This window comes from Pteropus vampyrus, unplaced genomic scaffold (genome assembly GCF_000151845.1).
Source record: "Pteropus vampyrus isolate Shadow unplaced genomic scaffold, Pvam_2.0 Scaffold135, whole genome shotgun sequence".
NCBI lineage: Eukaryota > Metazoa > Chordata > Mammalia > Chiroptera > Pteropodidae > Pteropus > Pteropus vampyrus.
The window spans coordinates 841,622-851,655 of NW_011888916.1; the positions used below are offsets into that span (position 1 = coordinate 841,622).

The window sequence follows — 10,034 nt, forward strand, 5'->3', positions numbered from 1 at the left end:
AGCTATCTATGGCCACCTGCGGCCACGTGGGACCATTCATCATTCCCAAAGAGTTCTTGTCGACATGCCTTTGCTCAGGTGGTTCCCTCTTCCTTGAGCACCCTCGTCTCCATTTACAGCTGTATGTATCCTATCCATCTTCGAAACCTGTCCCACTGCCATTATCTTCAAGAAGCCTTCCTCTCTCCTCCCAGTCGCAGTCAACCTTTCCACTGTACCCCCAAAGCACGCTGTGTACATCTGATTAACACTCTCGTCACACGGAGCGTTGCGGCATGGCTACTTGTGTCCAAATCTGGTTCCCTACAAGCTGGAGAGATCTTCCAGAGCAGGGATGCGATTATTCTGTGTCCCCAGGGGTGGGCACTGAGCAGTACCTTACTGCAGCAGTCGCAGAGTACGCCAAGTAAGGGGGCGTTTTCTCTGCGGGCCTTGTAAACACTTGGGCATGCTCAGTGTTGCTCATTCCTAGAGCCAGTCCTCTCACCCACTACTCCCCAACCTTCTGATGCTCCCTCGCTTTGGGAATCTTTAACCTCTCAGGTCCCTCTCTCCTTCTCCACTCCCCTCCCCCCGCCCCCAACCTTTATCATCTAGGAGCCCCAGCAGCACCAGGCTTGTTTCAGCAAAGAAATAGACCCAGGCTTTTGAGAGAGCTGTCAGAGAGCCGGGACTTGGCTCCTTTAAGAGTGACCAGCGAGGGGGCGCGGCCTGTGGAGAGCAGGCCCGAAAAGAGGCGCGACTCCTTTAAGAAGCGGCCCGCAGACTGCTCCGAGGCCCAGCGGGCAGGGGCGCGGTCGCTTTCGGGGCTGCGGCACCACCCGGAGCGCCCCGATTCCTCGAAGCAGGGCGCGTCCGCTTTAATCGGGGTACGAGGTGTATGGCAGGGGGGTGGCGGGCGTTACATCAGCTACCACGTGTGGGCCGCTCAGCTGGTGTGGAGGCGGTGGCCCCGCCTCCGCCCCCTGCTGTGGAAAAGTACCGGGGCGCCCAGGTACCCGCCCCCTTGCCCCGCCCCCGGGCCGGCTCGGGCCCCTCCCGGCCCTCCGGGCAAGACCCCTCCCTTCTGGCCCGGGTCCCGCCGCCTTCTCCCGCCCCGCCATGGCTTCGGGTTGCGGGGCGCCGGCTGGGAGTGAGCGCCCCGGGATGCTAGGCCCCTGCCCTCACCTGTGGCCTCTCGGGCCCGCCCTACAAGCGCCCAGAACGAAGGCTGGGATAGGGAGAGCACCGATTCTTCCCGGGGTAGCAGCCCCAAAAGAACTCTACGGCGGTAGTCCCTTTCCAAAGCCGTGGCCGGGAGTCGCGGACAAAGGGCCCCGGACTCCCTGGCGCGGCTTCCCGGGACCCAGGGGCGCGCGGGAACCCTCAAGGGCCAGCGGGTGGGCGGGCAGATAGGGAGGCAGGCGGGCTGGAGGAGCCAGATAGGTAGCCAGGCCGGCCGGCGGTGCGAGGAGATGGAGCCGGAGCCCGCACGCGGGGCGCAGACACGGCCCGCGGGTTCCCGGCCCGCAGACCCCCGGCGCGCAGACCCACTGGCGCCTCAGACGGACGTTGACAAGCTCTGGTTCCGGCGCTACCCGCACAGTCCTGAGCCCGCCACCCCCGAGCGAGCCGGCGTCGGCACTCAGCACCCCCACTCCGGGAGCACCCCCTCCCCCTGCCGTTTCTGCTCGCTTCGGCTCCTTGGTGACAGCGGTGACACCCAGACGCGCGCACCTACCCCGACCTTCGCGGCGAGACAGACATCCCTGTGCGTGCACCCACACTCTTACCCACAGATGCCCGCATGCATGCGCGATCACACACACACACAAACACAAACACACACACGCGCACGTTGGTTCTGGGGCTCAGTGCCGCGGAGCCACCAAACACCCAAACCAAAGGCAGGACAGACAGAGGTATGGGCCGCAGCGCCCCCTTCCCTCAGCCTCCTTACCATGCTGCAGCCCCCGGCCCAGGTTTGCTGGGTCCGCACCGCGGTGCGCCCAGGTGGCTTTCTTAAAGGGAAAGTTGCATCAGCCTCCCGAGGCTCGGTGCCGCCCCGAGTCCGCCCGCCCCGCCGCGCTGCTCCAGGCTCCTCCAGAGCTTGTTGTGTTTTGGTTTCGGGGAGGCGGGGGCCAAGAGTTTGGTGAAAGTTTGAAGAGTGGAGAAGGCTTGGGAGACCTAGCCAAGTCCCTCCCCTCCCTGAACAGCTCCCCTGGCTGCCCAACAGCCCCCCCACTCCATCCCCACCCTCCTGGCCGACTTCTCTGGCTCCTCCTCCCAGGGAATAAAATTACAAGTCTTCCAACTTTCAGATGATTGATCCCCACAAACCCTTGGGAGTGGGCTCCACAAAGAAGCCCCCTTCTCCGTCCCTGCCTCTCTGCCCTCCAGCTGGGGCCCTTGGAGGAAGCAGATGTCGTCCACTTTGAGCTAGGCTGGAATGAAGCCAGAAGGCCTGGGGCACTTCGGGGGGCTGGGGCTCGAGTTAGTCTGCCAGGCCCCCGGCCTTCTGCGCCTGCGTTCCCCCTGGAGAGAAGTCAGAGCAAATTCCATTCCCTTTGGAGCAGCGCCGCTAGGGACTGTGGGCACAGCTGGGTAAGGCCTGGGTCCTACTCCTTGGAATTGGAGGTCTGGGGGTAATCCTTCCCCAGGAACCCTCCTTTAACCACTGGCTTGGTCAACCCTACTCTGACCATTGTGTTACAGGGGCTGCAGTCACCATCCTGGGCCCCCTCTTCACTCCTCTGGGAGACAGACAGGGTTCCAATACCAGCTAAAGTAGTCTTCCAAAAGGAGGTTTAGTGAGACTCAGTTTCCTCCCCCTGAGAAATGGAGAGACAAGCTAAGGTGATACAGATACTAATATGCGAAACACATTGCTCCAGGCTGCCTCTGGGCAGTGATGCTTGGAAGTGGTGGAAAGGGGCTCCCACATTTGCTTACCGGGCAAGAGTCATTAGCTTTCAGGGAGAAGGGCGGATTAGTACTGGTTGTCAGAGGAACCCTTATTGTCCGGTCCGAGTGAGGCAACTTGCTCAGGAAGGGGCTGCCTGGAGAGAGTCTGCCCCCTGCACCCTGAGTCCATTTCTCACTGTTGCTGGTCAGAAAGCAGAGTTTTTGTTGTTGTTCCCTGGGGGCAATCAGCCTCCAAGAAGCTGATGCACACATGCCAAAGATCAATTGACAAGTGAGATATTTCATTTTATTAATTTACTATCAGAAGCACTAAGCAAGATAGCAGGTGTCAGGCACAAATATTTCCTGCCGATGGGACTCTCGGGCCCTACGCAGTGCACCCCACAGACCTTCCCCAGGGCCCTACCATCTCAGAATTTACAACCTATTCACATTGGAGACTTCATCAGATCTAGGAAGACATGTGGGTCTCATCAGCGACATTATTTTCATTTTTACTTTGTCCCCAAACCTAGCAAATATAGCATGCTCAGGATTTATATTCTATGAATGAATTGCAGGTGTCTCGTGTGTGTGAGCGTGTCCCTCTGCCTAAGCAGTCTGTTGTGTCTGTGGATTTGTGTAGGTGGATCTGTGTTTATGGAAGAGCAACTGTGTGTGCACTGCAGCAGCTCTGTGTAGTGGTGTGCATGTACCCAACTCTGGGGCTGGGCATATCTGATCCAAGCCCTGCTTGCCTCTCCTGCCAGGACATGAATTCTGCTTCTGATCTCTCCCTTCCCTCCCCGCCCCCGCTCCCCCCACCTCCCCGCCTGAGGCTGGTCAAAAAGGGCCACCACAAAGGAAAAGCAGAAAAGAGGCTGTTAGAAGAGGCCCCCAGGTAGAGGAGTGGAGACCAGGAAGCCTGTGAGAGTGGGGACGATGGTCTCTTTCCCCCTTAAAGCAGTAGACTTAAGGGGGGTTGTGTGTGTGAGTAGAGGACACTGAGAATGTCGGTGAAGGTTCTGAGAATTGCTATGGCCCAGGGAGAGTGGAGCTTCCCATCTCACCCTAGGGACTCCATATGAAGGGAGGCAGTAGAGGTGTTAAGGATGCTCAGAGCCAGACCCCTAGGAGGCCCTCTGGCCTGGCCAGAGTGGGGGTGGTGGTGCTCAGGCCCTACCAGGAAGAGACTTTGGGATTAATCTGGGGTCAGGAAGGCAGCCTAGCACTTTAGCCTGTGGAACAGGGAAGAGAGATTTTCACTGGGATGTTTGGAGAAGTTAGAGATGTTGCCTATGAAGGCGTTGCTAGACAAACGTGACATAACTTAAAGTATATTTGTATACCTATAGATTTATGGACGTGTGTATTTTACCCATCTTGATCCAGAAAGGGCTTCAGGCAACCACACAGTGAATTGAATCCTGAGAAGCTAGTGAGAAGAGATTCTCATTTGAAAAAGTCATTTCCCCGAGATAGGAACTAGAGCAGCTGTTTTTTTCCAACCAGAATGAGGCCCCAGGGGAGGCAGGTCTGGGCTGAGCCCAGGTCAGAGCTGGGATGGCCTTCAACCCTCTGAGCTCCTGGCCCTGGGCAGCTGGCCCACAAGGTAGAAAGGGCATGTGGGGAGAGTAGGGGGATCAGGCCTGAGGACAGACAGGAGGACTACTGGGGTCAGATATCCCTCTGGCCTGCTTCTTCCTGGGGCAGAGCAGCAAGAGAGCAGGCAGCCAGCTAGTCCCCACCCACTGTGGACTAAGGTGTGTCTCAGGAGACTCCAGTTACAACGCCATTTCCTGGGAAGACTGCACCCAGCTTCAGTTCCCCCCTTGCTGGCTGGTTTCCTCATTTGTCGTCATCAGCCTACAGGATCAAGGCCTCTGTTGGGACTCAGAATCAGTGTAGGTGTGTGTCTGGTGGGGCTAGGGATAAGGCTAGATGTGGGTTGCTTCCAGAGGGCACTGTAAGAAGATAGCCACATTGGGCACCTTGGTAGAGGTGTGCTGAGAGATGCTCTTGAGAAGTTGGGGGAAGGTGAACATTGCTTTGAGTTGTAGCCTGGCCTGACCAGTGGGCTCTAACTCTTTGGAGCCCCAGGAGCTGGGAAACATTATTGGCAGTGGCCCACCTGGGCTCTGCTGTCGGCTTCTTCCTCCCTTGAACTTGGAGCACAGTGCTCTGTACCTAGCACCTTCCCGCCCCTGTCCCAATGTAGAGCAGGTTAGATTGGTTCTAGATCCATGTGCCCCTCAGGCCACTGTGTTGTGCTTTCCCTGGCCCTGGTCCATGGGGGCAACATGAGCCCATCATGGGGCTCAGAGCAGGGTTCCAGGCTGGACCTCAGTGGTTCCGGGTAAAGTGAGGCATACAGGTTGGAAACATTGACTCTGGCCCTGCCTGGGGGCAGCCCTGATGTCCAGAGCATTCAATGACCATACACTTACAAATCTTAGAGTGCCTAAAATCCAGAATTTTCAGTGCCAAAGGTGCCAGCACCAACCCCCCACTGTAGAAAATCCCAAACCCAGAGTTCACAATGCCTAGAACCCTCAGTGCCCAACACCCAGAGGGCCTAATGCTCAGAGTGCCCAACATTTAGACCTCGCAATGTTCCTAACACTCAACTTTCAGAGTGCCAGTGTCCCAATTTGTGGGAAGAAAACTGAAGGGGAAGGAGTGGTGCCCCTGCATGACCCAGGTCCCTTCAGTGACTAGTGTTATCTGCGGAGTGGCCATCACTGAAGTGGGGCTGGGGGTGCTGCTAGAAGCAGCGGCAGTTCTTCGCCGATGCTTCCATTCTGGGTCTGGAGAGGTCAAGAGGATCTGAGGATGGAAGGCTTTACTCCAGCCCCAGCCCCAGCCCCAGCCCCAGCCCGACCCTGGTCGTAGGACCTGTGTGACCAATGTCCATTTACTCACCACCTACGAGTGTATGTCTACTGTGTGCTGGGGATTGTGCTAATATCTAGGAATACAGCCATAAGAGAAAAAGGGTTCCCGTTCTTCTATATAGGTTGTGCAACAATGTACCTGTCGATGTGTCACTGTGGGCTATCATGTTGCCATCTGTGACCTGAGTGTGGTCAAGGGCATGGCTGTGAGAATGAATGGCTGTTGGCATGTGATGATGCCGGTATGAGGCTGTGAGCACAGACTGTGTCAACAAGTTGACATGTGTGACTGTCAGAGTGGGTGTGACTATGTCCACCTGTCCGGCCATTCTTAAAAGCCCTTCCTGCCTCACTGCTTTTCCAAGGGATGGGATGTAAGGCCCCTCTTCCTTCAGACCCCCGGGTTCGGAGGCTCAGGCCTCCCTATGGGGAACAGGGGCCTTAGCCCCCAGAGCCACCCTGCAGCAGGCCTGGAGATTCCTCCCATCACCCCTGCCCCTGCTGAACCCAAAGCTTCTTTGAATTGGGAAGACAGGAATAGTGGTGGCTCCTGTCTGATTCTGCTTTCCCAACTCATGTTTAAATAACCCTTTCAGACTTGAAGGAGGGACAGAACAATGATGTCACTATGAATTATGACATCATAGGGAACTATGACTTCACAGGGAGTGACACTAGGCTCCTAGCGTGTGTGGTGTATGGCTGCTTGGGTGAGTGCGACTCCATCTGCTGGCACTCCCCACAACTCCCAGCAGCTGGGGACGGCAGGGCTGGATAAGGCCATGTTCAAGGGCTCTACCTTATCTATCCCCTGCACATGCCTGATAAGCCTCTTACCATGGGCTGGCCCAGCGAGCAGGCAGGGAGCAGGCTGGAAGAGAGTAAAGGGTCAGCTGGGGCTGGCTGAGCTCCAGGGCAGACAGTCGGGGTCAGAGAGTCCTGGCAGAGCCCCAGGAAAGGGGGAGGGGAGGGGTCCGTGGAAGAACAATGTAGAGCAGTGGTTAGGAACATGGGCTCTGAAGCCAGACTGCCTGCTTTCATATCCTAGGTCTTCCCCTTAATAGCTGGGTAAAGTGCACCTTAGTTTCCTCAATAGGAGTACTATTAGTAGTGACTATCAATCATGGTATTGTCCTGAAGATTAAATGTGTGTGAAGCAGGCATAGAGGAGCGCCTGGTGTAAGGGAAGTACTCATCCCCCATCCTAGGTGAGACGAGGATGCTCCTTAGGCGCTGCCCACCTTACCCAGTAGCACAGCAGCGTGGCCTGGGCCTCGCTGGGGTTTCCAGAGGCTGTACAACCCCACACGCATCCCCACACCTTCCTAGTCTGCACTCACCTCAGGAATTTTTTCCAGGCATCCTGACCTTCCTGGAACGGTATCTTCCAGCAACCCCCACAGACACCTTGGAGCCCTGGTGCCCTCTGGTGACAAAAGCCATACATGGCAGTTACAGCTGGATCCCCAGGGCACATCTGGCCAGATAAGATGCTGTCACTTGTCTGGTTATTTTATGTCATCCTCAGATCAAGTTTACAAGGTAGGAATTATCTCCACTTCTAGAACTAAGGCTCAGACAGGTTAAATAATTTGCTCAAGATTATAGAACCAGTAAGTGGTAGGACTTGGACTTGAACCCAGGTTGGCCTGTCTTGAAAACCTATGCTCTCACCTTGTGAACAATATGTGCACATAGTCACATGGCAGACCAGTAGATGTGACGTCTTATGTGCCAAAATGATAGTTTGGATGACGATATGATTGGTGGGTGTATCGCCATTGAAATTCTCCAACTTTACAGTTATAAAATAGTGTGAATTGGTTTTGAGCACACTAAAGGTTGGGTGTTTGACTCTTGAGACTTTCTGTGTAGCTTTGGTGTGGCTGTATTGTTGTATTGTGTGAGTATAACTATGGTTGGGCTTGTCATTTATGTTGTGTGAAATTAGCCATGGCAAAGTGCATGGCTCATGTGCCTCTGTGTATGTGTGTGTGCGTGTGCGTGTGTGCGTGTGTGTGTGTGTGCGTGTGCGTGTGTGTGTGTGTGTGTGTGTGTGTGTAGGGGTGTGTGGCTAGTGAGACTGTGTGCGGGAAGATGACAGAGGGCCCTGAGTTCCCAGCACCACTTGCCTTTGCAGTCCCAGGACTGCGTCGGCTCACCATGACACGCATGACGGATGGCTTTACATGCCTGATGCACTCCCATGGGCTTTCTCCGTCCTTTTTCCTCCCCTCTTCCCTCTCCTTTTTTTGTGGAAGTAAAGCAAATAGTACCACAAATGGAGTTGGTTTTCATTTTTTCCATGGGATAGTTGTGAAAGCATTTTATAAACCTTTTTGAGAGTGATATCTCAAAAAAAAAAAAAAGGTCATTTAAAAAGGAAAGTAAATATGGCTAATCTAATTCTTTAATTTGAATGTGAGTATCAGTCCTTATTCCTTCTCAAGGTTGTGTTCACAGATTCTGGAGGTCTCCAAGACCCTTCCAAGGAATCCGCAAAGCAAAAACCATTTTCATAGTAATACTGAATTGTTACTTGCCATTTTCACTTCATTGATATATGCATTGATGCGAGCCAGAGCAGCAGGGGGTAAGACTGCATCCAAGTAGGAATCAGGGCGTGGCTCTAACTATACTAGCAGTCCTTGTATTTGTCTCTGCCAGAATACATGCACAGTAAAAAAAAAAAAAAAAAGGCCAGGCCAGTTTCACCTAGAAATGCTTTTGACGAAGCAGTAAAATTATTAATCTGATTAACTTTCAACCCCTGAATATACGTCTTTAATATTTCACGTGACAAATGGGAAGTGTATACAAAGCATGTCTGCTGAATACTGAAGTATGATCATTATCTCAAGGAAAAGCATTTACACTGTTTGAGTTATGAGCTGAAAGTAACTTTTTTTTTAGAGTCACTTTTTTTACTGAATAATAGTTTTACTTAAAAGAATGGATGACAAAAAAGTTATCAGACATTCATTTTCTTGAAAGTGAATGAAGTGAGCCTGTCACTTTAAGGTAAAAAACTATGAGTGTTTGTTACCAATGACAAAATTAGAGCTTTCAAGTGAAAATCAGAATTTGAAAACTTCTATCTGCCACCGTGAGTTTGAAAAACATCCCAATTTTGATGAACTTAGTAATGACGTTAATGAATGTATGGGGGGGGGCGGTTATATTGTAAAATGAAATGCATCAATATTTGAAAGAGCTACATAACTCAGTGAAGCAATATTTCTCAGTGAACCAAATGACTAATACATAATATTAAAAAATCATGCATGAATAAAAGATCCATTCAAAGTGCAAGACTGACCAATGGATTTTAATGTAATGGAATGTGAAAAATTTATTGATATAGTTTTAGATTACATACTGAAACTAACTTTTGAGAAACCACACCTGCCAAATTTTGGTATTGTATCAAAGAAGAATATCCACAATTAACTGAGAAGGCTATTAAAATACTTCTCCTGTTTCAAACTGCATACATTGTGAGGCTGAATTTCCTTCACATATTTCAACTAAAGCCACGTATTGCAACAGATTGAATGCAGAAGCGGATATGGGAATCCAGCTGTCTTCTATCAACAAGCCAGACATTAAAGAGGTTTGTAAAAGTGTAAAACAACACCACTGTCCTCACTAAAATTTTTATTTTGGAAAATACATAGCTATTTTTCATGGTTTTTTTTTCTGTTGACATTATACATTTACATTGTCATTTTGAATTAATACATATTTTAAATTTCATTTTTAATTTCTAATACAACAAATATCAATAGATAAAATCTACTTAAATAAAACTCTTTTGGTCCTCAATTATTTTTAAAAATGTAAAAGAAGATGTGGTTCTATAGTGTAGCGGTTAGCACATTTGCTTTACATGCAGAAGGTCCTGGGTTCACACCCCAATGGAGCCATAGGCCATGGTCTATGGCCATGCCACACTGAACAAGCCTTATGTCTAAACTCAGAAGCTAAGCAGGGTCGGGCCTGGTTAGTACTTGGATGGGAGACCACCTAGGAAGACCAGGTGCTGTAGGAATAAATAATAAAAGTATTTTTAAAAAAACATGTAAAAGAGGTCCTGAGATCAAAAAGTTTGAGAATTACTGAATTAGAATTTTATTTTTTTAAAAAAGACAACAAAACTGTATTATAAACATTAAACTTGCTAAGAGACTAGATCTTAATTGTTCTTATCACTAGAAGAAATGATAATTATGTGACACGATAGAGGTGTTAGCCACT

At 51.3% G+C, this 10,034-nt stretch overlaps 1 protein-coding gene and 1 pseudogene across 3 annotated transcripts in view; one reads left to right on the forward strand and one right to left on the reverse strand.

Moving 5' to 3' along the window:
• The window catches only part of SLC6A9 (solute carrier family 6 member 9), a 31,418-nt gene extending 29,212 nt beyond the window's left edge, over positions 1–2,206 (reverse strand). Inside the window, exon 1 of one of the 3 annotated variants that reach the window (XM_011367545.2) lies at positions 1,940–2,206. The gene's annotated coding sequence lies outside the window, so the exon portion shown is untranslated. The remainder of the gene's footprint in view (positions 1–1,939) is intronic. The other 2 variants (XM_011367546.2, XM_023535005.1) reach the window with 2 other exon arrangements.
• Positions 2,207–9,712: 7,506 nt separating this feature from the next.
• LOC111744493 lies at positions 9,713–9,828 on the forward strand (annotated as a pseudogene).
• Positions 9,829–10,034: the final 206 nt, after the last annotated feature.